Source organism: Scyliorhinus torazame, chromosome 8, assembly GCF_047496885.1.
Source record: "Scyliorhinus torazame isolate Kashiwa2021f chromosome 8, sScyTor2.1, whole genome shotgun sequence".
Lineage (NCBI taxonomy): Eukaryota > Metazoa > Chordata > Chondrichthyes > Carcharhiniformes > Scyliorhinidae > Scyliorhinus > Scyliorhinus torazame.
The window spans coordinates 43,881,395-43,908,178 of NC_092714.1; the positions used below are offsets into that span (position 1 = coordinate 43,881,395).

Sequence of the window (26,784 nt, forward strand, 5' to 3'; positions counted from 1 at the left end):
CTTGACTTCAGGATGACCGGCACTTTGCAAGTGGATAAGGCCTTTATCTTGATCTCACGCGGTTGGTTTGAAGAAGTGGCTCTGCCTCTGCTGGGCTCATCCGTCAGTTAGTGATCATTGGTCTTGAACTTGGCTGGCTGTTCCTGCTACAGTTGGCTGGCACGGGCCGGATTCAAAGGGGGCTGGCACTGGCCGGATCCATTAACAAACATTAAGAGTCCGCACACTTGCTTCTGATTCTTCCTTTCCATTTTCAGGACGTTAAACATTTTAATACCAACAGCTAGGAAGTGTTAAGAAGTGTGATTTATATGGAATTGCCAAAAGTGACATAAATTGCTAATCAATTTCAACAAATAGGGTTGTATTTTAGGAAATTTAACTTGAAGTACAGGGCCTTTTTTATCGTTGCTTTGATAGTTGCTTTTTGGTGTATTTAATTACTGACTATTTACTCTGTCTGTTTCCAAATCCCTCGAGCTTTATCCCGCCCTCTATCTCTGAAACGTCCGCCGAATCCATAACCCACAAAGATATCGGCGCCCTCTAATTCCAGCCTCTGATGAAAACCCAGTTATAATTACTCCATAGTTGGTGGCCATGCCTTCATTTGCCTCGACCCCATGCTCTGGAATTCCCTCGCCGCACCTCCCCACCTCGCTTTCCTTCTTTAGGACTCTTTGGCGAAGCTTTCAATCATCTGACCAAATATCTCTTTATGTGACCTGGTGTCATACTTTGTTTCATAATGCATCGGTGAAGTGCCTTGGGATATTTCAGTACATCAAAGTACAGTATAAATACAAAGAAGCACAGGAACAGACCCTTCGGCCCTCCAAGCCTGTACCAGTCATGATACCACCCTTGGCCAAAACCCTCAGCACTTCTTTGTGCCATATCCCTCTATCCCCATCCTATCCATGTATTTGTCAAGATGCCTTCTGAACGCCCTTAATGTATCTGCTTCCACAACCTTCCCTGGCAATGCTTTCCAGGCACTCACCACTCTCTGTGTAAAAAAAAAAAAAAAACCAGCCCAGTAAATCTCCTCTAAACTTTACCCCACGGGCCTGAAACCTATGCCCTCTGGTGACTAACCCCTCCACCCTGGGAAAGAGTGCCTGCCCATCCACTCTATCCATGCCCTAGCACAGTGGGGGTGGCATGATAGCACAGTGGTTAGCACTGTCACTTCACAACGCCAGCGTCCCAGGTTCCCGCATGGGTCACTATCTGTGCAGAGGCTGCATGTTCTCCACCTGTCAGTGTGGGTTTCCTCCAGGTGCTCCAGTTTCCACCCACAAGTCCCGAAAGACGTGCTTGTTAGATGAATTGGACATTCTAAATTCTCCCTCTGTGTACCTGAACAAGCACCGTAGTGTGACGACTAGGGGATTTTCACAGTAACTTTATTGCAGTGTTAATGTAAGCCTATTTGTGACAATAATAAAGATTATTATTGTCATTGTAATCTTGTAGACCTCTATCAGGTTACCCCTCAACCTCCTTCGTTCTAATGAAAACAGTACAAGTCTATTCAGCCTCTCTGCATAGCTAACACCCTCCAAATCAGGCAACATCCTGGTTAACCTCCTCTGCACCCTCTCCAAGCCTCCACATCCTTCTAGTAGTGTGGCGACCAGAATTGAGTGCAATATTCCAAGTGCGGCCTTACCAAGGTTCTATACAACTGTAGCATGTGTTATGGGCCAGGGCTTAGAAACTCCAAAGTGTATTATGAAGTTCACCTGACCTACAACCTTTATGTTGAATTTGGCTAGGATGAGCACAAAAGCCTTCACTGCAGGTGTGATTCATCAGACTTCCTATACACTTTAATCAAAACAAGGTTTATTCTAAGAATGTATATCAATGTTATCATATATAAACACAGCAAGATTCTTTATCAATTACAAACATAAAGACCACCACACAGCTACAGTAATCTATGTATAACATTTATTGAATTCCCCCTTAGCTGTTCCAAATCAATAACAAAATCCAATAAACCCAAGCTTCATTTTAAGGGCATGGACCAGCACACTGTATTGTGCTGGGATGGGACTGGTCCTTTTCCTGAGATTCTGATCCAGGTCCAACCAGCAGATTCAAACTCCTTCCGGAAAGCAACTGTATCTGTAAAGTTACCAAGGCAGTTAGCCACACCCAATGTGCTTTCTACTGGAACAGCTTTTAAAATGAAGTCTGTAGTCCAAAGTAGTCAAACTGAAACCTTAAAAAAATACTCTTACCTGACAGCCACAGCCCAATGTGCTACAAGTCACATGATAAGAGACTAAACCTTTCTTAAAGGGACATTCACATGACTTGCCAGTTTTTATACTCAATGCCCCGTCCAATGAAGGCAAGCATTCTGTGTGCTTTCTTGACTACCTTGTCCACTTGTGTTGCCACTTTCAAAGATCTGTGGACCTGCACGCCCAGATCTCTGACTTTCTATATTCCTAAGAGTTTAGCAATTTCCGGTATATTTCCCCTCTATGTTAGACCTACTAAAATGCATTACCTCCCATTTGTCTGGATTAAACTCCATTTGCCTTTTCTCTGCCCAATTTTCCAACCTATCTATGTCCTATGTACCCTCTGACAATCCTCAACACTATCTGCCATTCCACCAACTTTGGTGTCATCTGACAACTTACTAATCAGACCAGCTACATTTTTCTCCAAATTGTTTATGTATACTACAAACAGAGGCCCCAGCACAGATACCTGTAGAACACCACTAGTCACAACCTTCCATTCAGAAAAACACCCTTCTACTGCTACCCCTTTCCTTCTGTGACCGAGCCAGTTCTGTATTCATCTTGCCACCTTTTTAAAAAAATAATCTTTATTGGCACAAGTAGGCTTACATTAACACTGCAATGAAGTTACTGTGAAAAGCCACATTGCGCCGCCTGTTCGGGTACACAGAGAGAATTCAGAATGTCCAATTGACCTAACAGCACGTCTTTCGGGACTTGTGGGAGGAAACCGGAGCACCCGGAGGAAACCCATGCGGACACAGCGAGAACGTGCAGACTCCGCACAGACAGTGACCCAAGCCGGGAATCGAACCTGGGACCCTGAAGCTGTGACGCAACAGTGCTACCCACTGTGCCACCCTGCTGCACCTCACCTCTGATCTCGTGTGACTCCACCTTTTGTACCAGTCTGTCATGAGGCACCTTGTCAAAGGCTTTACTGAAGTCCATGTAAACAACACCCTCCCCTCATCAATCATTTTTGTCACCTTCTCAAAAAACCCAATCAAGTTAGTGAGCCACCACCTCCCCTTCACAAAACCATGCTGTCTATCGCTCTTGAGTTCATTTGTTTCCAAATGGGTATAAATCCTGTCGCTGAAAATTCTCTGCAATAATTTACCTACTACCGACGTGAGGCTAACCGGCCTACAGTTTCCTGGATTATCCCTGCTACCTTAAACAGTGGTACCACATTAACTAATCTCCAGTCCTCTGGGATTTCACATCTAGCCAATCAGGATAGAAAGATGTCAGTCAAGGCCCTAGCAATTTGTTCCAGCAGGAGGAAGGGGGTGGGGTGTGGCTCTCACAGGAAGGAACCCCGGACTCAGAAGGGCCATTTTAACTTAAATAAAAAGAGGGAATGCTGGAAAACCTCAGCAGGTCTGTCAGCAGCTGTGATGAGAGAAACAGAGCTAATGTTTCAAGTCCAACACGTCGCTTCTTGGAAAGAGTCGGTTCTGAAGAAGTCATGTTGGACTCAAAATGTTAGCTTTGTTTCCCTCTCCACAATTCTGCCAGACGAGCATTTTCTGTTCTTGTTTCAGATTTCCGCCGTCTGTAGTTGTTCGTTTTTATTTTGCTGTAATTTCAACTTGGTTCCATGTTCAAACAGATCCAACTTGACTGCTCCAAGAACCTTAATGCGCAATGTGGAAATCACAAATTTATGTAGTAGACATAAATACTCTTGAAGAGTGGATACGGTCTGTTTCAGTGAAGTTTTTAAAAATCCCTCCTTCTTTAAACATGAAGTCGACATTGCCTAGGAGAAGCCTGTCCAGAACCCAGCAAGCTTGGGGCAAACCCAAAACATGTGGTTGTGGTTGGCCGGGCCCCTCTGGTACCGCTCACATTTGTCCTCCACCTCCGGGAAGAACCTCCTCATTCGGGTTCTGGTCAGGTGCGCTCCATGCACCACTTTGAGCTGCATTAGGCTTAGCCTTGTGCAGTAGGAGGTGGAGCTCACCCTGCTCAGTGCTTCGCTCCAGAGTCTCCCTCTTTCCTCTGTCCCCAGTTCGTCCTCCCATTTTTGTCTGGTCTCGTGCAGTGGAGTCCGGGCTCTGTCCAGTAGCTGTCCGTATATTTTCCCACATAGCCCCCCCCTCGCTGCTTGTGCCTATCAGGTCCTCTAGTAGTGTGCTTTCTGGGGCCCCGGGGTACCCTACTGTCTCTTTGCGGAGGAAGTGTTTTATTTGGAGGTGTCTCAATTCCTGTCCTCTTGCTAGTTTCCACTTCCTCGTCAGTTCGTCCAGTGTCACCAGTCTGTGCCCTACGTAGAAGTCCCTGACCGTCGGTGTACCCCCGTCCTGCCTCCATCTTTTGAAGGTGATATCTAGCATGTCTGGGGGGGGGAATCTGTGATTGCCGCAGATGGGGGCCATAAGGGATATTTTGGTTATCCCGAAGTGCTGTCTCAACTGGGTCCACGTTCTCAGCGTGGCCGCTACCACTGGGCTCATTGTGTACCTTGTTGAGGAGGATGGGAGTGCTGCTGTGGCCAGGGCCTGGAGGGTTATTCCTTTACAGGATGCCTCCTCCATTTGTACCCAATCTGTGTCGGGTTCTTGTACCCATCCCCTCACTTTATCTGCCGTTGCTGCCCAGTGGTAGTATTGTAGGTTCGGTAGAGTGAAGCCGCCTCTGACTTTCCCTCTTTGTATTGTCGGCTTGGGAATTTGCGGGTTCTTGCCCCCCAACACAAGTGCCATGATTAGTCTGTCTATGTTTTGGAAAAAGGCCCAGGAGATTGATGCACAATCAATTAAACTCAAAGACGAGGTTATAACATAACTGAAGGCTTTAATAGACTAGATCTGTTCCCCAGCAGCTTCGGTACAGAATGAGGGCTGCTGGGATGGCATCTGTTCTTATACTCTGCCTGTCAGGGTGGAGCCACATACCAAACAGCCAATGGTAAACTCTTGGGCTTACCCAATGGTCTACAACCTCTCGAGTACTACAATACCTGATACTACCACATTCACCCCCTGTTAAAAAAGAGTCCGGCGGGGGTGGTGGCCAGTGGTTACAATTGCATTTAACATGGTATGATCAGATATGGAGGTACCGTGAGTATTTACAAGCGTGGAAGATATATACAGTCAGTGTTCATTTACAGTTACAGTTACAGTGTAGCAATCGGTCGGTCAGGTGGCCTGGTCGTCCTCCGGGATCGTCTGAGTCTCTGTGGTGATTCTGGTGGGGGTCCGGGCATCTGCGACTCCGGGAGCGTGGCTTCGTCATCCATGGCAGCTTCGTCACCCCTAGACGGCGCTGGTGGGGCAAACGGTTGACACGAGAGGGGGGCGCCTGTAGGGGGTGTTGGTGGGTGGGAGGACCGACCCTCCAGTGAGGTGCTGTGGGGGGGGAGGGGGTGGGGGTAATGGTTCGGGTGCGCGTGGGGTTCCGGCGGGCGCCAGGTCCCGGAGGGAGACCGTATCTTGCCGGCCGTCAGGGAACGCCACGTAGGCGTACTGGGGGTTAGCGTGTAGCAGGTGGACCCTCTTGACCAACGGGTCCGACTTGTGCGCCCGCACGTGCTACCGAAGCAGGATGGGTCCGGGTGTCGCTAGCCAGGTTGGGAGCGAGGTCCCGGAGGAGGACTTCCTGGGGAAGACAAGGAGACGTTCATGAGGTGTCTGATTGGTAGTTGTACAGAGCAACGATCGAATGGCATGAAGGGCCTCCGGGAGGACTTCCTGCCAGCGGAAGACTGGGAGAGTCCTGGACCGTAGGGCCAGTAGAACGGTCTTCCAGACTGTTTCCCCGGGGGTTGTAACTGGTCGTCCTGCTTGAGGCGATGCCCTTGCTGAGCAGGAATTGACGCAGTTCATCGCTCATAAAGGAGGACCCTCTATCACTGTATGTAGGTGGGGAACCCGAACAGTGTAAAAATACCCTGGAGGGCCTTGATGACAGTGGTTGTGGTCATGTCGGGGCAGGGGATGGCAAACGGGAACCGGGAATACTCGTCAATCACGTTCAGGAAATACGTGTTGCGGTCGGTGGAGGGGAGGGGGCCTTTGAAGTCCATGATGAGGCGTCCAAAGGGACGTGAAGCCTTTATCAGGTGCTCCCTCTCTGACCGGTAGAAGTGCGGTTTGCACTCCGCGCAGATTTGGAAGTCCCTGGTGACTGTCCCGACCTCCTCGATGGAGTAGGGCAGGTGCGGGCCTTAATGAAGTGGAAAAAATGAGTGACCCCCGGGTGGCAGAGGTCCTCGTGGAGGGCTCGGAGGCGGTCCACTTGTGCGGTGGCACACGTGCCGCGGGATAGGGCATCGGAAAGCTCGTTTAGCTTCCCAGGACGGTACAAGATCTCGTAGTTGTAGGTGGAGATTTCTATCCTCCACCGTAAGATCTTGTCGTTCTTTATCTTGCCCCGCTGTGCATTATCAAACATGAACGCCACCGACCGTTGGTCAGTGAAGAGAGTGAATCTCCTGCCGGCCAGGTAGTGCCTCCAGTGTCGCACAGCTTCTACTATGGCTTGTGCCTCTTTTTCGACCGAGGAATGGCGAATTTCTGAAGCATGGAGGGTATGGGAGAAGAAGGCCACGTGTCTGCCTGCTTGGTTGAGGGTGGCGGCCAGAGCTACGTTGGACGCATCGCTCTCGACCTTGTCTGCTTTGATGTGGCAGAAGGCCTGGCGGGCCTCCGCCGACAGGGGGAAGGTTGTGGACTGGATTAGGGGTCGGGCTTTGTCTGCTTAGTTGGGGACCCACTGTGCGTAATAGCTGAAAAACCCGAGGCAGCGCTTCAGGGCCTTGGAGCAGTGAGTGAGGGGGATCTCCATAAGGGGGCGCATGCGTTCAGGGTCGGGGCCTATAACTCCATTTCGCACTACGTAGCCGAGAATGGCTGGGCGGTCGGTGCTAAAGACGCATTTATCTTTATTGTACGTTAAGTTAAGGATTTTCGCGGTCTGGAGAAATTGCCGGAGGTTGGTGTTGTGGTCCTGCTGGTCATGGCCGCAGATGGTGACGTTATCAAGATACGGGAACGTTGCGCGTAAGCCGTACCGGTCAACCATTCGGTCCATCTCGCTTTGGAAGACCGAGACCCCATTAATGACACCAAAGGGAACCCTTAAAAATTGGTAGAGCTGCCCATCTGCTTCGAAGGCAGTGTATTTGCAGTCACTAGTGTGGAGGGGTAGCTGATGGTAAGCGGACTTGAGATCCACCGTGGAGAACACCTTGTATTGCGCGATCCTGTTCACCAGGTCGGATATGCGGGGGAGAGGGTATGCATCCAGCTGCGTAAACCTGTTGATGTTCTGACTGTAGTCAATGACCATCCTATGTTTCTCCCCGGTCTTCACCACCACTACTTGAGCTCTCCAGGGACTGTTGCTAGCTTCAATGACCCCTTCCCTCAGTAGCCTTTGGACCTCTGACCTGATGAAGGTCCGTTCCTGGGCACTGTAGAAGTCTGAGAACACGCACGAACAGACTCAAAAACAGCTTCTTCCCCACTGTCACCAGACTCCTAAATGACCCTCTTATGGACTGATTTCATTAACACTACACCCTGTATGCTTCATCCGATGCCAGTGCTTATGTAGTTACATTGTATATGTTGTGTTGCCCTATTATGTATTTTCTTTTATTCCCTTTTCTTCTCATGTACTTAATGATCTGTTGAGTTGCTCACAGAAAAATACTTTTCACTGTACCTCGGTACAAGTGACAATAAACAAATCCAATCCAATCCAACTGTACCATCTGCTCCTGGTGGCGACGGGTTTGCAATCCGGGGTGAGGTTTGCCAACAGGGAAGGCGGGTCGATCTTAAGGGTCGTGAGGCCGCAGACAGTAAGGGGGGCTATAGGGCCGCCAAATTTAAAGGTCAGGCTTTGCAAGTTACATGGGAAGTCCAACCCCAGGAGTATAGCCGTGCAGAGACATAAAGGCGGAAATTGTTGAACTTCCTGCCTTGGACAGTGAAGTCTGCTAGGCAAAACCCCTTTATCTCCACTGAGTGTGACCCGGAGGCCAGGGAGATTCTTTGGTTTACAGGGTGGGTAACAAGTGAACAGCGCCTTACCGTGTCGGGGTGTATAAAGCTCTCCGTGCTCCCAGAGTCGATCAGGCAAAACGTCTCGTGGCTGTTGGTGAACACCGTCGTCATTGCAGTCGCGAGTGTCCGAGGTTGATTTTGGTCCAGCGTCACCGAGGCCAGATGGAGCAGTTGTGGGTTGTGATTGGGCAGCGTGTAGTCGGCCGTGCTGGGGGCCTGGAGCCCATTCAAGATGGTGTCTCCCATGGATCGCACATGCTGGTTGGGGATGGACAAAATGGTGGCGGGGATGGACAAAATGGCAGTGTCCATCCGTCCAGCGTGGCGTCCGAGGGGCAAGATGGCCGCGCTCGTGGGTCGGACGTGGCCCTAGGATAGGGGGGTGGCGGTGAGTGCTGGCCGCCTGGGACCCGAAGGGAAGGTTGCCGCGGCGGTCCGGAGTCGTTGGAGACCACGGCCACGGCTCGTGCTTGGCAGACCCCCACAAAATGGCCCTTCTTGCCGCACCCTTTGCAGGTGGAGGTGCGAGCCGGGCAGCGCGTGCGGGGATGCTTCGCCTGCCCGCAGAAGAAACAGCGGGGCCCAATGGAGTTAGCGCGCCGTCTTACAGCACAGGCCTGCGGGGACACGGGGAAGGTCAGTGGGGCTGCCGCTGCGGGATGCCACGCAGCCCAGGGGGCCGCCGTGCGGTCGGGCGCATAGGACTGCGCATTTCTGGGGCAACATCCATGGATCCTGCCAGGGCCCGTGCCTCTCTCAGTCCCAGGGTGTCCTTTTCTAAAAGTCTTTGGCGGATCTCTGAAGAGCTCATACCTGCTACGAAGGCATCCCGGATTAGAAGTTCCGTGTGCTCGCTGAAACTTGCGGGCAGCCACAGTTTCTGCCCAGCACCAGTAGCGCATGGTAGAAGTCCTCCAGCGATTCCCCGGCACTTTGCCATCTAGTTGCAAGCAGGTGACGTGCGTAGACCTGGTTTACAGGGCGGATGTAATGTCCCTCTAACAGCTCGATCGTATCATCATAGTCCTCAGCCTCCTCGATGAGGGAGAAGATTTCAGGGCTTACTCTCGAGTGCAGGAGATGTAGTTTCTGTTCTCCTGAGGGGGTGCCTCCGGCCATCTCGAGGTAGCCTTTAAAACACGCCAGCCAGTGCTTAAATATCGCAGCCGAGTTCTCCGCGTGGGGGCTGCGTTGTAGGCACTCCAGCTTGATTCGGAGATCCATTCTTTCAGCTTACGAGTAATCTATTAAATTGATGCACGATCAATTAAACTCAAAGACGAGGTTATAACATAACTGAAGGCTTTAATAGACTAGATCTGTTCCCCAGCAGCTTCGGTACAGAACGAGGGCTGCTGGGACGGCACCTGTTCTTATACCCCGCCTGTCAGGGCGGAGCCACATACCAAACAGCCAATGGTAAACACCTCGGCTTACCCAATGGTCTGCAGCCTCTCGGGTACTGCAATACCTGATACTACCACAGGGATGAAGATCGGGATGGATCTAAACAGGAAGAGGAACCTTGGCAGTACGTTCATCTTGATCATCTGCACTCTTCCCGCCAGGGGAGTGGGAGTGAGCCCCACCGTTGAAGGTCTTTTCTTACTTCCTCCACCAGGCTGGTCAGGTTCCACTTGTGGATCTGTGTCCAATCTCTGGCTATTTGGATCCCCAGGTAACGGAATCTGTTCTGGGCCGTTTTGAACGGGAGCCCCTTCAGCTCTGTCTCTCCCCCTTTAGGGTTCACTGGGAATGTCTGGTTTTGCCCAGGTTAAGTTTGTAGCCTGAGAAGGTTCAAAACTATTTCAGTATTTTGCAGTATTGTCTTCAGTCGCTCCTGTGGCTTCGAGACAGAGGAGCAGGTCATCTGCATAGAGTGAGACTCTGTGCTCTCTGTCTCCTCTCCGGATTCCCTTCCAAGTCTTTGCATCCCGCACGGCTATCGCTAGGGGTTCGATCGCTAGCGCGAACAAGAGTGGGGACAGGGGGCAGCCCTGTCTTGTTCTGGAAGTATTCAGAGCTGGTGGTGTTAGTTCAGACACTCTCTTTGGGAGCGTTGTACAGGAGCCTCACCCAGGTTATGAATCCTGCTCCTAGCCCAAACCGTTCCAGTACCTCGAGGAGGTAGCTCCATTCAACTCTGTCAAAGGCCTTTTCTGCGTCCAGGGAGACGATCACCTCTGGTGTTCTCTCCCCAGAGGGGGTCATTATCACATTCAGCAGCCGCCTGATATTCGCTGTGAGCTGCCTACCCTTGACAAAGCCCGATTGGTCCTGTGCGACCACCTCTGGTACGCAGCCCTCCAGCCTTTTGGCCAGGACCTTTGCGAGTATTTTCGCATCCACGTTCAGCAGTGAAATGGGTCTGTATGATCCACATTCCGTCAGGTCGTTATCTTTTTTGGATATCAGTGAAATTGTGGCCTGCGCTAGCGTGGGGGCAGCGTGCCCGCTGCCAGTGAGTCCACGAACATGTCCATTAGGTGTGGGGCCAAGACTGGTGTGAATTTTTTGTAGAAGTCTGCCGGGAACCCGTCGGGTCCCGGTGCCTTCACCGCCTGCAGGGAGCTGATGTTCTCCACGAATCCTCTCAGGTCTGTTGGTGCTTCCAGCTCCCCCCGTCTGTCTTCCCCCACCGCTGGTAGTTCCAGTCTGTCGAGGAACTGTTTCATTCCTGCATCCCCGTCGGGGAGCTCGGAGGTGTACAGTCTCCGGTAGAAGGTCTTGAATGCCCGATTGACCTCCTTTGGCTCTGTTATCAGTCTGCCTCTGCTATCCTTAACCTGCGCTATTTCCCTCGTGGCTGCCTGCTTTCTCAGCTGGTGAGCCAATGGGCGGCCAGCCTTGTCTCCATGTTCGTAAAAGGTCCCCCGTGGCTGATGGAGTTGGTACACTGCTTTCCTAGTCGATAGCAGGTTAAAGTCCATTTGCAGCTTTTTCCTCTCCGCCAGCAGCCCTACGGTCGGGGCCTCGGAGTATTTTCTATCGACTTCCAGAATGGAGTCCACTAGCTGTTGCCTGGCCACCCTCTCTTCCCTATCTCTACTTGCCTTGTAGGCTATGATCGTTCCTCTGATCATGGCCTTCAGTGCTTCCCAAAAGGTGGAGGGTGAGACCTCCCCGTTTTGGTTGTTACTAATGTAATCGCCTATGGTCTGCGATATTTTTTGGCAGAAAGCCTTGTCGGCCAGGAGGTCCGTGTGCAGCCTCCATGTGGGGCACTGGGCCCAGCCTGTCTCCAATCTCACATCCATATAGTGTGGAGCGTGGTCGGAGATAACGATCGCAGAGTAGTTCCGTGATTCCTGGAAGCACCGATTTCCCCACTGCAAAGAAGTCGATATGGGAGTATACCTTGTGCACTTGCGAAAAGAACGAGAACTCCTTTTCTCCCGGGTGCAGGAACCTCCATGGGTCCACCGCCCCCATCTGTTCCATGAAGGCCCCGAGCTCCCTAACCATGCCAGACGTTTTCCCCATTCTGGGGTTTGATCGGTCGGTCAGTGGTTCCAGTGCACAGTTAAAGTCACCCCCCATAATCAGTCGGTGTGTGTCAAGGTCGGGGATTTCTGCCATGGTCATCTTTATGAATTCTGAGTCGTCCCAGTTGGGAGTGTACACATTTACCAGTATGACAGGTGCCCCTCCCAGGACACTGCTGACCATGACATACCTTCCCCCTGGGTCCGTAACTGTCTTGGTTCCCATAAACCTCGTCCTTTTGCTAATTAATATTGCTATCCCCCTAGCCATTGCCCCGTAGCATGAGCGGTATGTCTGTCCCACCAGCCCTTCCTTACCAGCAGTCAGTCCTTCTCCCTCAGGTGCATCTCTTGTAGGTAGATTATGTCTGCTTTTAAGCTTCTTAGGTGGGCGAACACTCTGGATCTTTTCACTGGGCTGTTGAGTCCCCTTACATTCCAGGTAACAATCCTGGTGGGGGGGGGGTTTCTGACCCCCCCGGTCCTGTGGGATCACCCATACTTACATGGTGGATGCACCCCTGCACTCCGGGGTTTCCCTTTGCTAGGGGGCCGTCCAAAATGGCCAGGGTCACCGCTCTCACAATGGGGTCAGGCCCCAGCACTCAGGGTGGCCCAAGGGGCACCCAATGCGGCCACCAGCTGTGTGTACGCCACACAGGTGCGCCCCTGTGCTCCGGGATCTCTTAATGCCCTCTCGAGTGGCTGTTTGCGGCGCCCTCTTGGTTCCTCGCCCTGCTCCATGCCCGCCGAGGCCTATGTCTGTACTGCTTTACTATCTCACCCTTCTCTTTGCTTCTCTTTTGTTCTGCGTTCTCCCCCAGACTCCTCTCCCTCCATCCCCCACCCCCCGTACCTTTTTCCCCCCTTCATTCTCCCCCCCCCCCCCCCCTCTGCCCCCCCTCCCCTCCTTGTGCCAGGCGCTCCCCCTTGTTTGCTCTAACAACCTTATCAGCCGCCGCTGGGGTGTTAAAATACAGCTCTTTCCCCTCAAATGGTACCCAGAATTTGGCCGGGAATAACATCCCAAATTTTACCTTGCTTTTGTGCAGTGCTGATTTTGCCTTGTTGAATTCAGCCCTTTTTTTGGCCAGGTCCGCCCCAATGTCCTGATACACCCTTATGGTCTTCCCTTCCCACATGCTCTGTTTCGTTTGCCGGGCCCACTTTAGGATTCTCTCCCGGTCTTGGAACCGGTGCAGCTTCGCAAAAATTGCTCTGGGCTGGTCCCCGGCTTTGGGCTTGGGTCGGAGCGACCTGTACGCCCTGTCTATTTCCGCTGGGCTTGGGAATATCTCCTTTCCCGCTAGCTTGCCCATCATTTGGGTGATGTAGCCTGTTGGGTCTCTGCCCTCTATCCCCTCTGGCAGACCCACTATTTTAATGTTCTGCCGTCTGGACCTATTTCCTGGTCCTCCACTTTCCCTCTTAGGCTCCCCTGGGCCGTTACTAACCTTTTGATCTCGGTTTCTAGGATTATCACCCTGTCACTCTGGTCCGAGGCGGCCCTCTCCAACTCCAGAATCGTTCTTTTCTGCTCCTTCACTTCCCTTTCCAGGCCTTCGATGGTCTGCTGCATTTTGTGCATCGTCTCCTTCATCATTGCTTGGAACTCCGACCAGAGCGCCTCCTTTATGCTGGTCGCTGCGTCCTGCTCACGCTCCGCTGCTTGGTCTGCATCGTTTTCCCTTTCAGGCTCGCCTCCGTCTTGTCTTGTGTGGCCGTCTGCCTGCACGTCCGCCGCTCATGCGCCTTATCCTCGCTGCTGCTGCTGCGTGCGTCTCGCTGTCCCTTCACCTTGGTGTTTTTCTTTCCTCCTGTGGTGAATGTATTGCATTAACCATTCACCATGTATGTAACTGTATCACACTGTTGCCCATGAGGGCTCCACCTATGGACCATTGTAAGGTATTACCTGTGATGTAGCATGTTGGTGCCTTTGTGGGCTCCGCCCCTGGCTCCTCCCCTTGAGGCCAGCAATAGCCCCTGGAGAGCTCAGGTGGTGGTCGTCAGGACCGGGGAAAAGAACCGGATGGTTGTAGATTACAGCCAAACCATAAACCGATACACGCACCTTAATGCGTGTAATCCCCGATCCCCGGATCGCAGACATGGTTAACCAGATCGCGCACTACCGGGTGTTCTCGACGGTGGACCTGATGTCTGTACCACCAGCTCCCAATCCGCCCGGGGGAGCGCCACTACACTGCCTTTGAGGCAGATGGCCACCTCTTCCACTTCCTCCGGGTCACCTTCGGAGTCACAAACGGGGACTCGGTCTTTCAAAGAACCATGGACCGAATGGTGGACCAGTGCGGGCTGCGGGCCACGTTTCTGTACTTGGACAACGTCACCATCTGCGGCCATGATTAGCAGGACCACGATGCCAACCTCCAGAGATTTCTCCAGACTGCCCAAACCCTTAACCTCACTTACGACAAGGAGAAATGCGCTTTCCGCACAACCAGGCTAGCCATCCTCGGCTGCGTTGTGGAAAACAGGGTTCTAGGACCCGACCCTGACCGTATGTGCCCACTCCTGCAACTCCCCCTTCCCCATGCCCCAAGGCCCTGAAAAGGTGCCTTGGGTTCTTTTCCTATTACGCCCAGTGGGTCCCCAACTATGCGGACAAAGCCCGCCCACTAATCAAGGCCACCATCTTCCCACTGGCAGCTGAGGCCCGCCAGGCCTTCAGCTGCATCAAGGCAGACATCGCCAAAGCCGCAATGCGCGCGGTGGACGAGTCCGTCCCATTCCAGGTGGCGAGCGAGGCGTCTGAGGTCGCCCTCTCCGCTACCCTCAATCAAGCAGGTAGGACAGTAGCATTTTTTTCACGCACCCTCACCGCTTCTGAAATTCGACACTCCTCAGTCAAAAAAGAAGCCCATGCCATCGTGGAAGCCATGCGGCACTGGAGGCACTACCTCACTGGTAGGAGGTTTACCCTCATCACCAACCAACAATCGGTAGCCTTCATGTTCGATAATACGCAGCGGGGCAAAATCAAGAATAATAAGATCTTGAGGTGGAGGATCGAACTCTCCACCTAGAATTACGATATAGTATATCGCCCTGAGAAGCTCAACGAGCCTTCAGATGCCCTGTCCCGCGGCACATGCGCCAGCGCGCAAGAGAACCGACTCCGGGCTATCCACGCTGACCTCTGCCACCCAGGGGTCACCTGGCTTCTCCATTACATCAAGGCCCGCAACCTGCCCTACTCCAATGAGGAGGTCAGAGCCATGACCAGGGACTGCCCGATCTGCATGGAGTGCAAGCCGCACTTCTATCGTCCGGATAAGGCCCACCTGGTAAAGGCATCCCGGCCCTTTGAGCACCTCAGTATCGACACCAACCCCTAGTACGCATACATAGAACACCCCGACGGCCGACAGGATATGGTTTCCCTCAGGGACCTAGCGCCTGCAGGCTCCACTACCACCGCCACCACAACTTACCCCGCCCAACCTACCCCTACATGGTACCTGTCCCCCCTCCCGCCTACCCATTCCCTCTTCACCAACCCACAGGAACGAAGCTCCGGAAGACACGCTCCCGGAGTCCACGTCCGTACCCGCACCGGCAACGTCATTACCCATGCCTGCACTGATGAGTTCGACACCCGGGCCAGCTGCGATACCAGAGCTCCAGCGATCACAGCGCACGATCCGGGCTCCGGACAGGCTGAACTTGTGAACCCTTCACCCCCACCGGACTTCACTTTTTAACGGGGTGAATGTGGTGAATGTATTGTATTAACCATTCACCATGTATGTAACTGTATCACGCTGTTGCCCATGAGGGCTCCACCTATTGACCATTGTCAGGTTTTACCTGTGATGTATCATGTTGGTGCCTTTGTGGGCTCCGCCCCTGGTTCCTCCCCTTGAGTGGAGGTATAAAGAGCAGTAGCCCTGTAGGCGGCTCCCAGTAGCAAAGCAGTCGCAGGCAGGCACTGTTCTAGTCGATTAAAGCCACAGTTTACTTCTACTCCTTGTTTCATGTGAATTGATGGTCGCATCGTCACCTGCCTGTCTCTCTTTCTTTCCCCGCTGCTGTTCCTTTCCCTGAGGTTGCTCTCACTTCCCCCGCTCCTCTGCTCTCGCTGGGTCTGTCTCGGGCTTCGGGTTTCCTTTTTTCTTTGTTGGGATGTGAAGAGGTTGTGGTTGGTTCCCTTCCTTCCTTTCTCTCTTTCCTTGTTTCTTTATTTATCTATTTACTTTCAATCTTCCTTCCTCTCTCCTTTTTTCCCCTTCCTTCTCACTGGGTCAGGAGGGTTCGGGAGAGGAGTTTCCTGGTGCAGGCGGGAGTCTGAAACAGGAGAATTCATAATGGAGAACAAAGAAATTGCTGACCAACTAAATACTTATTTTAGTTCTGTCTTCACATAAGAGGACACAAATAACCAACCAGAAATATTGGCGAACACAGGGTTTAGTGAAAGGGAGAAACTGAATGAAATCACTATTAGTCGGAAAATGGCGTTGGAGAAATTGATGGGATGAAGACCATAAATCCCCAGGGCCTGATAATTGACATCTCAGAGTACTTAAGGAAGTGACCCTGGAAATCATGGATATATTGGTTGTCATCAGTTCCTGCAGATGTAACTCCATTATTTAAAAAGGGAGGTAGCGCGAAAATGGGATTATAGACCAGTTGGCCGAATGTTGGTAGTGGGGGAAATGTTAGGAGTCCATTATTAAAGATTTAATAGCAGAGCACTTGGAAAGCAGAGCAGTGGCAGGATTGGACAGAGTCAGCATGGATTTATGAAAGATAAATCTTGTTTTAGAAATCCAGTGGAATTCTTCGAGGATGTAATGAGTAGAATTGATGAGGGGGAGTCAGTGGATGTGGTTTATTTGGACTTTCAGAAGGCTTTCGACAAGATCCCACATAAGAGTTTAGTATGTAAAATTAAAGTGCATGGGATTAGGGGTGGTGTATTGAGATGGATAGAAATTGGTTGGCAGACAGGAAGCAAAATGTAGGAATAAACAAGTGGCAGGCAGTGACTAGTGGGGTACCGCAGGGATCGGTGATAGGATTCCAGCTATTCGAAATGTATATCAATGATTTAGATGGTGGAACTAAATGTTACATATCCAGATTTGCAGATGACACAAAGCTGGGTAGGAGGGTGAGCTGTGAGGAGGATGCAGGGATGCTTCAGGTGATTTTGACAAGTTGAGTGAATGGGCAAATGTATGGTAGATGCAGTATAATGCGGATAAATGTGAGGTTATCCACTTTGGTAGCAAAAACATCTGAATAGCTATAGATTGAGAGATGGGAATTTGCAACGAGACCTGGGTGTCCTTGCACAGCAGTCGTGAAAGTAAGCATGAAGGGACAGAAAGCGTGAAGAAAGCAAATGAGACATTTGCTTTCATAGTGAGAGGATTCGAAAACAGGAGCAGGGATGTCTCGCTGCAGTTGTACAGGGCCTTGGTGAGACCACACTTGGAATACTGTGTGTAGTTTTGGTCTCCTTACCTGAGGAAGAATGTTCTTGCTAAAGAGGGAGGGCAGTGAAGGGTTACCAGACTGATTCCTGGGATGGCGGGACTGACGTATGAGGAGTGAGTGAGTGGGTTAGGATTATATTCGCTGGAGTTTAGAAGAATGGGGGAGTCTCATAGAAACCTTTAAAATTCTAACAGGACTAGACAGGGTGGATGTTTCCGATGGTGGGGGGAGTCCAGAACTAGGGTCACAGTCTGAGGATACGGGATAGACCATTTATGACTGAGATGAGCAGAAGTTTCTTCACCCAGAGAGTGGTGAGCCTGTGGAATTTGTTACCACAGGAAGCAGTTGAGGTCAAAACATGTATGTTTTCAAGAAGGATTTAGACATGGCTCTTGAGGCTAAAGGGACCAAAGGATATGGTGGAAAAGGGAACAGGTTACTGAGTTGGACGATCAGCCATGATCATAATGAATGGCAGAACAGGCACGAAGGTGCAGGAGTAGGTCACTTGGTTCTATTTTCTATGTTTCTCTGTTCCTGAGTTCTTCCCCTGGTGGATTCTGGTTGAGTGGCTATGGAATATGCAAACAGGATATTAGGAGACATGGGTTGGGAAGCGGGCATGAGTTGGCATGGTGGTGGCAAGGGGGTGCGAGGGTCCAGGAGGTGGGGGGGCATGATTTGGCATGGAGGTGGCATGGGGTATGACGGAACATGGGGAATGTTTTGGAGGGTTTTAACTGCAAAAGAAATGCCCGCAAACCACATCAAACACTGTACTGGCATTAATCACACTGGTTTGCATTTCATGCACAACTATATCTGGGCTCCCTCCCAAGAACAGATCATTGCATCTGACATACTATAATGTCCTCAAGTGGTTACAATTATTTTATTCACATTCCAAAATTATATGGTGACAATAATAATAGGTTTGATGTCACTGAAGGTGCTTTGTGACCTCGTTGAATTGGTTCTGCTTTCAAAACCGTTCCTGCAAAACATGTGCAAGTGTGGCATTACCTCGGTGTTGTGGCAGTTTTGATTGGTGAATAGATGGTATGTGAATTATTAAGGTCGTCGACTGGTATGGGGAGAGCACATATTTCCTCCTGCATTAAATATGTCAATGTTTTGGTGACTATTATAGTGCTAAAGTTTGCTTCCAAACTGAGATTTCAGTATTTGCATCCACATAATGTTTCACTTGTGTTATGGAAATATTACAAGGCCAATCACACAATCAAGTACTTTGAGGTACAGTGAATTTTATGTAGGGAATGCAATTTTGATCGTACAATAGCTTGGCTATTTTGATGATAGATATTTTGACACAGAAATGTAGGGATGTTTTCCATGTAAATGTGAAAAATAAATCCAAGAATTTGTATGAAATATTTGAAGCAACACTTAATCTAATTCGGGCTAATTCTGCCATCGTGATTTGAATGACCATAACATTGAATGTTTCGATATGTAAATATATCGAGATGGCTTGTGAATGTTAGACCATCAATATAACGCAAGGCAGTTTGAGGTAACATCAATTAAAGGCTTTATTGAGCAGAACTTGTTCCCCAGCAGCTCGGTTACAGAATGCAGCTGCTGGAAACCCGGGTTCTTATACCAGCATTTCTGGGTGGAGCCCAGTAGGCGGCAGATCCTATCAGGGCCCGGTATCCATCTACCAATAGCCTGTCGGCATCGTGGTGTACCGTATTACCCCTAATACATACCACCACATGTTTTCACTTAGATTTAATAAAAACAACTTCTGCATTTTCTGCTTCTTACTTAGGAGAAGAAAAGGTAGTTCCTGCTGAGTAGAATGTTAATTTAGAAATGGTGACATGAATCAAAGTAGAAGGACCAGAGATACATCTGGTTCCCTTGTATTATTTTGTTTATTTTGTCTGCAACAGAAATTGCATTCTCATTTTCCGTTTTATGAATGCAAGAAGGAAGGTGTGGTTCAATAATTATGGTGACGTCGACAAGAAGGTGTGTGGAAGTCAGAGAGGGAGCAAAAAACAGAACAGGAATAACAGATTGAGTGCAACAGAAAGAATTGGAGAGCGGAAGACGAGCAGGAAGAGAGTTACAGGAAGCGTACTGTGCGCTTGGGAAATCAATTGGCCAACACATAAATTCAGTTATACTTGAAGTTTATTTGTAAAGCCTGATGTGGCTCCCTCTGGTCAGCGTTTGCCGAGCGATGTCTGTGAGTTCAATTTTAATTTGCAGCTGTGATGTTTCTTCTCTCTTGTGTTGTCTGTTTCTCTTCCTGCAGATTTAACCTTACATTTACAACTCTACTGATGTCAGCATTTATCGATGCTCACCAGGGTCTCACTGTTCTCACATAACGTGAATTTAATTTGCCTGACTCTGTCTGGCTAAATTTCTTTTCACTCTTAGCACAGTTTAGGCAGCTTCCTTAATTCAAATTTAGTTTTCTTTTACACTTCTGCGGAGGTGGGAGGTTAACAAAAGAATGGGGCGGGCCTGGCCGGATGGGTAGGGCCTGGGGTAATGATGATGGCGGGTGGGAGAGGCGGGGGGGGGGGTGGTTGAGATACTCCTGGTCAGAATGGTGACGTAGAAGATGAGGGGATTAGAGGGACCGGTGAAGAGAGTGAGCGTTGTTGCTCACTTGAAGTGTTTAAAAGCTGATGTGGTGAAGCTGCAGGTGATCCATTTGAGGGTGAGGCTTAGAAAGGGTTGGTGACTAGTGGTGTGCCTCAGGGGGGTCAGTGTTGGGACCACAACTTTTCACAATATACATTAATGATCTGGAAAAAGGAACTGAGGGCACTGTTGCTAAGTTTGCAGATGGTGCAAAGATCTGCAGAGGAACAGGTGGTATTGAGGAAGCAGGGGGGCTGCCGAAGGACTTGGACAGCCTAGGAAAGTGGGCAAAGAAGTGACAGATGGAATACAATGTGCATGAGGTTATGCACGTTGGTAGGAAGAATGGAGGTATAAACTATTTTCTAAATGGGAAAAGGCTCAGGAAATCAGAAGCACAGAGGGACTCAGGAGTCCTAGTTCAAGATTCTCTTTCAGGTTAACGCGCAGGTTCAGTCAGCAGTTATGTAAGAGATCTACCATGCGGAATTAGTGAGGAACTTGCGACACTAAAACTCAGTAGAAATTTGAGTTAAAACTTCTCGGATGCAAACAAGAATCGTTTATTGCCTCTATTTGAAACATTGGAGCTTTTTGTCTTGTGCTCAGTGGGACACTTTTCGAGAATACCAATATAAAGGGAAAACAACAGCTTATACTGTATGAGAAGAGTTTGCTGACTGGTTGGCAAGCGATATTATATTGATAGTGCTGCTAAGTATCCTAGTAAATGCAAGATGAAAAGCTTTGAAATGATTTTTTCCCAAGTTCTGTATGACCTAAATATCTATTACAGCTTTTACTATAGTAAATAAACCCCATTCATGAAAGCCCATTCAAAAATTTTAATCCCCTCAAGCACTTAATCCCTTCTAAAAACCGACATAGTGATAACCTCTCATCAAATAATATTAATCCTTTAATAACCTCTATGAACTGTCAATCAAATGGTGAACCTAGGCCACCCCCTCACTAAGATAATTATAGATTGTGGAAAGCAGCCAGGCATTGATAATGGAATTATGAAAGCAGCCAGGCATTGATAATGGAATTATGAATTCCCGTTGCTCCCGGCACAAGAAGGTCAAGATAGGGTGATCTCGGGTGTGTGGGTCGGGGAGGGCAAGGTGTCGGAAATACACCAGGAGTTGAAAGAAGAGGGGGAAGTGCTGGTAGAAGAGTTGAAGGGTAAATGGGAGGAGGAGCTGGGGGAGGAGACCGAGGAAGGTCTGTGGGCTGATGCCCTTGGTAGGGTTAATTCCTCCTCATGTGCCAGGCTCAGCCTGATACAATTTCAGGTGGTCCACAGAGCGCACTTGACGGGGGCGAGGTTGAGTAGGTTCTTTGGGGTAGAGGACAGATGTGGAAGGCGCTCAGGGAGCCCGGCGAACCATGTCCATATGTTTTGGTCATGCCCGGCACTGGAGGGGTTCTGGAGAGGAGTGGCGGGAGCAATATCTCAGGTGGTGAAAGTCCGGGTCAAGCCAAGCTGGGGGCTAGCAATATTTGGAGTAGTGGACGAACCGGGAGTGCAGGAGGCGAAAGAGGCCGGCATTCTGGCCTTTGCATCCCTAGTAGCCCGGCGAAGGATCTTGCTAATGTGGAAGGAGGCGAAGCCCCCCAGCCTGGAGGCCTGGATAAATGATATGGCTGGGTTCATAAAGTTGGAGAGGATTAAGTTCGCCTTGAGAGGGTCTGCGCAAGGGTTCTACAGGCGGTGGCAACCGTTCCTAGACTATCTCGCGGAGCGTTAGAGGAAGGTCGGTCAGCAGCAGCAACCTTGGGAGGGGGGGGGGGGTGGAGGGGACGTCCTGGGAGGGGGGGTGGAAGGGGGGGGGGAAAGGGGGGACTGCTTGGGAGGGTGGATGAGCAAGAGATAACATGAAGGGTTGGGGGAAACTGGCACGTACGGGTGAGGGCCAGTGTACAAAGCTGTGTAAATATATCATTTTGCCATGTATATATCTTGCTCTGCGCAATTTCTCGTTTTTTTTTTGTTACGGGGGGGGGGGGGTTATTGTTTGTAAGGGAGAAAAATTGTGTTAAAAAACTTTAATAAATATATATTTTTAAAAAGATAATGGAATTATGATATGTCTTAAAGAAATGTCACTAAACAGCTATTGTAACTGATAGAACAATTTTCTTTCAACTGTCACTGACAAAGGCAGACTACTTTTTAATTTTTTATAGGACTGGAAATTTAAATAACTTTGCAGCTTGAGTTTTATGTTCACCCCTCACTAACACAGGCAGACTGTTTTATTTTTAAATTTTGAAAGGACTGGGGATTTATATAATTTCACGGCATGACAGCTCTACAGGCCTACTCCCTTCATGAGTATTTGCGTGTACTATAAACATTTGTGAGTCCAATTCTGCAGGTTCAGGCCATTGCTGCAGCACAAATGGAGGGCATGCTTGAACTCAACAGTGAGCTTAAATGGTCCTGCTGAGTTTTGATTTCCCTCGTGTGTGATTCATGTCCCTCCCACTTTCCCTTACTGGTGAAAATGGGATGTCCGTTTATGGGGGCGGGTCTTCCAAACCTAGGTCCTGCCGACCATTTTTAAAGCTCCAAGGAGTCCCCATGACTCTGCAAAAATCTGAGCTCCAATACTTTATAAACGCAATGTCATGACGTCTTCTTCGCCACCAATTTCAGTGTCAGCCCAAACAAGATGGCTCACTGCATGACAGTATTTCAGAGCCAGTTAATTGTAAACAAATATGTCAAAGACGTACAGTGCAGTGAGAAAATTTACACTGTAAGGGAAATGCTCACCTACCCGCTAGCTAGATTATCCTTTTAATCTGCAGGCCTAAAATAATTATGAAATCTTATGACACTAGATAGGCCATTGTGCCTTTAAATCCCTCCCGCTCATGTTTATCCTGCGCAGCCAGCATAATCTGTATGTTATCTCTCGGCCTGTGTTCTTGACAAGCTGAAAATGCTACCTCTAGTTGGTATCTAGAATCATTGTATGAGTCTTTTGTTCCAAGAATATTATCTGAACTTCTTAGAATTTATCTTTCTGTTTCTGCATTTGGAACACTATTTTCAATCCAACTTTTACTTGGATTGCCAGTGCGCCTTGAACTGAATTGTACGAGTCGGTGCCTTCAGGAAGAAAGAGGAAAATTTCAAAGAGAAACAGTGCTGACTGTAGAAGTCTCATTTGTATTTGTTTTTCCCGTGGGTTGTGCTTGGTCTGTTCTCTTGAGTTGCGGTAACATGTTGACACTATAAGTATGGTTCGAATAGACAATTTGAAAATAATTCAAAGTGGGTTATATGTTGGCAAATTGTAGGGTCCTGTATGTTAACAGTTTCATATGCTACAATTTTGAGAGCTGCAAGAGTAATTATCCAGATATGGTTATTATGGTTGTACTTGTTTCAACTCGGAATGTCTGATTTTTAACAGATGCTTATAATGGTATGGAATGTTCTGCTTGGAGGTGCAAATGGGGGTATGAACTGCCCCTGGGTTGGAGTTGAGTTGCACCTCAGAGAGCTGCCGGGCAATCGGAGGCTGGCAGCTCTCCAATACCAGCAGCTCTCCCGGGAATGGCGACCTTTGCCGATACTGCTCCCGGGACCTGAGGACGTGTGCTGTGCTGGATCCAGCTCAGCAAGTGAATCAAGGCTCCCATTGCCCACCACCAGCCACTGCAGGGCAAACCCCCCCCCCCCAGCAGCATGATATCACGCCAGCGCAAAATACAACTTACATTTAACTTGGAGATTGGGGCACCGTTTAAAAATGGTGTTGGGTTCTCAGATTCCCACCGTTGCCGGCGTGTCAAAGCCCCTCCAGCCAGGCTCGCTCAGAGTTCCAGAGAGACCCGGGCTACAGCCAGCTTTTGAGACCCTAGCCATAATTTTAAAAATTAAGATACATGGGGCGGGTTTCTCCAATAATGGGGCTATGTCCCCACGCCGGCGTGAAAACCAGCACCAACCACTCCGGCGTCAACGGCCCCCGAAAGTGAGGAATTCGCCCCTTTCTAGGGGGGTAGGTTGCCGCCGGAATGGTTCCCGCAGCTCCAGCCGGCGGCGAACAGCCCGCGCAAGCTCACGCATGCGCGGAACGGCCGGCGTATTTCCGTGCATGCGCGGAACGGCCGGCGTATTTCCGCGCATGTGCGGGGGTTCCCTTCTCCGTGCCGGGCTATAGGGGCCCGGCGCAGAGTAAAGTAGGCCCCCACGGAACCAGCCCGCAGATCAGTAGGCCCCGATCACGGGCCAGGCCACCGTGGGGGCCCCCCCCAAGGTCGGATCCCCCCACGCCCCCCTCCAGGATGGCCCCCGCACACTTACCTTCCAGGTCCCGCCGTGTGGGAGGTGAGTAATCCACGCCGGAGGGACTTGACCAAACTCGCCGGCCACTCGGCCCATCAGGGCCCGGAGACACGCCAGGGGGGCCGCTGTCAATGGTCCCCGACCGGCACGGCGGGAAAAACGCTGTCGGAGAATAGGGAAGTCGGCGTTGCGGCAGCAGGACGGGATTCGCGCCTCCCCCCGGGGATTCTCCAACCCCGGAGCAGGGTTGGAGAATCCTGGCCATGATATCAAAATCGGGCACCAAACAAAAAGTGAGACATTATTTGAATTTCTAAAATAGTAACAAATGCTTTTCTAGCCTTTTTCTGTTCAAATCCATTAATTATCAAGGAAAAATCTAGCTTTTGTGCAATGTCACAGTTGATATTAAGCATGGCGAGACCATTCAAACACTCTTGTCCCGCACTAGAATGGTGGTAGTTCTATACCTGCATCAACACATTGAACGTGCCTTAGCTTGAAACCACTGATGCAGGCAAATTAACAAAAACACGCGATGTAATTGTGATATTAGGAAACACTCCAGAGAGTCCAAGTTTGAGTATTTCTTGAAGCAATTCCTTTGGCTTGCAAGCGAGAGAAGTGTGTTTTCGAGAAGAGAGTTACTGGGAACGAATAGTACGACAACTTAAACCATGTACTAGCTCTGCTGCCTTAACATATGCACAAATTTACACCCTCCCTCCACCAGTATGAAAGACAACGCAGACGCTGACAGTAAAACTTATTTTCTTGCCCTTAATTGGGCGTGATTCAATGGACAGAACCAGAGTCCAGATTTGGGTGCGTTTAGCGGGCTATTACTCTGTGTCTGCAGCGCCGAGAATCATTGTGCTATTTAATGGGTCTTTGCTGCATTTTTGGCCTCGACCAGGAACACCTCACTGAGGCTGCACTTACCTCATTTCTGCAGATCGGAAATGCCGCCCCAATGTTTCGACCCTCCCCTCATTGCCCCTCCCGCAGCCCCTGCGGACCCGCCCCACAACCGTACCCAATGTATCTCTCGGGTAATCCTTGAGCCCCCCTCTCACCCCACCTCTTTAAGGGCAAGGCAGTCCTGGACTTGCCCCCTGGCATGGGCAACCTGGCACCCAGGCACATTGGCACTGCCAGTGTGACACTGCCCTGGGCTTGCCCCCTGGAAGTACCAAACCGAGCACCCTCACAGGATGGCACTGCTTGGTTGACCAGGTGGCAGTGATAAGGTGCCAGGCTGGCAGTGGCAAGGTGCCCGGGTGCCAGCAGGAGTGCCAGGGTACTACCCTGTCCAGAGTCCGACCACCCAGTGGGGCCTCTAATGGCCTGGGGGAACCCTCCCCCTCCCCCAGGTGCCATCACGCCTGGTCCATGTTTGTGGAACCCAGTGCTAAATGGCACCCTGGTGAGGTTTCCCAGGCAAGGTTATTAGTTACAGGGTGCTGGGTGAATGTGGTGCAGACATATTTAAATGAGCTTAATGGCTCATTTATTTAAATATCTTAATCTGGATCTCGCCCAGCGAGGGCGAGATCCAGATCACGATGTCTCACAAGATCCTGTTAAATCTTTTTTTTAAATTTAAATTATCCAATTAAGGGGCAATTTAGCGTGGCCAATCCACCTACCCTGCACATCTTTGGGTTGTGGGGGTGAGACCCACGAAGGCACGGGGAGAATGTACAAACTCCACATGGACAGTGACCCGGGGCCAGGATCAAACCTGGGTCTTCGCCGCCATGAGGCGCTAACCACTGTGCCACCATGCCGCCCCGAGATCTCGGTAAACCTTGCGAGGCGTTTTGAGCGCCACGGATCTCACGAGAGGATTCTCGCACGATTCAACGGGCTCGACTCGTTGCGCATAAAAATAAATAGCAAAACTTATCAAATGCCAAAAAATTAACAAGTGACCAAATTTGAGGACCCCTTTTAGCGTGAGGCCCAGGCCAAATAGCCCTTCTGGCCCCCCCGCCCCCCCCCCCCCCCCCCGCTCCAGGTCCTCTGCCTCCAGCTGGTTGAGTGATCCTCGTCAGCACGAAGTGCGGTTTAATCAGGCGAGAAAAGGCATCTGTGAAGCCAGCGAGTTTCACACCCCTTTTCTTGCCTGATCTAACATTTTGGGAAGATTGTACCCAATATGTACAGATGTAATAAAAGTATTTTAACACACACTGAAACAAACTCCTGTAGATGCTGGAAATCTGAAATCAGAAAATGCTGGAAATACTCAGCTGGATAGGCAATATCTTCAGATGACTGATTTGAAATGTTGAGCTGAATTTAATTGCCCACACCGCACATTAGGCCAGGTCACGATATTTTACTGGGCCGCCTGCCTATGTAGTGTAGGTCCCCCTTGGTAGAAAACCAGCACCAGTGGGATGAAGCCATTAATTAAGGGGCAGCACGGTAGCATTGTGGATAGCACAATTGCTTCACAGCTCCAGGATCCCAGGTTCGATTCCGGCTTGGGTCACTGTCTGTGCTGAGTCTCCACATCCTCCCCGTGTGTGCGTGGGTTTCCTCCGGGTGCTCCGGTTTCCTCCCACAGTCCAAAGATGTGCAGGTTA

General features: G+C 50.1%; 1 protein-coding gene across 4 annotated transcripts in view; it reads left to right on the plus strand.

The window, feature by feature from the left end:
• LOC140427793 (uncharacterized) overlaps nucleotides 1-26,784 on the plus strand; it is a 181,087-nt gene that overhangs the window by 41,042 nt on the left and 113,261 nt on the right. Inside the window, exon 1 of one of the 4 annotated variants that reach the window (XM_072513458.1) lies at nucleotides 18,296-18,312. The exons of 2 other annotated variants lie outside the window; for them this stretch is intronic. The gene's annotated coding sequence lies outside the window, so the exon portion shown is untranslated. Of the gene's footprint in view, nucleotides 1-18,295; nucleotides 18,313-19,200; nucleotides 19,475-26,784 lie in introns of those variants that run through there. One more of the 4 variants, XM_072513456.1, reaches the window with a different exon arrangement.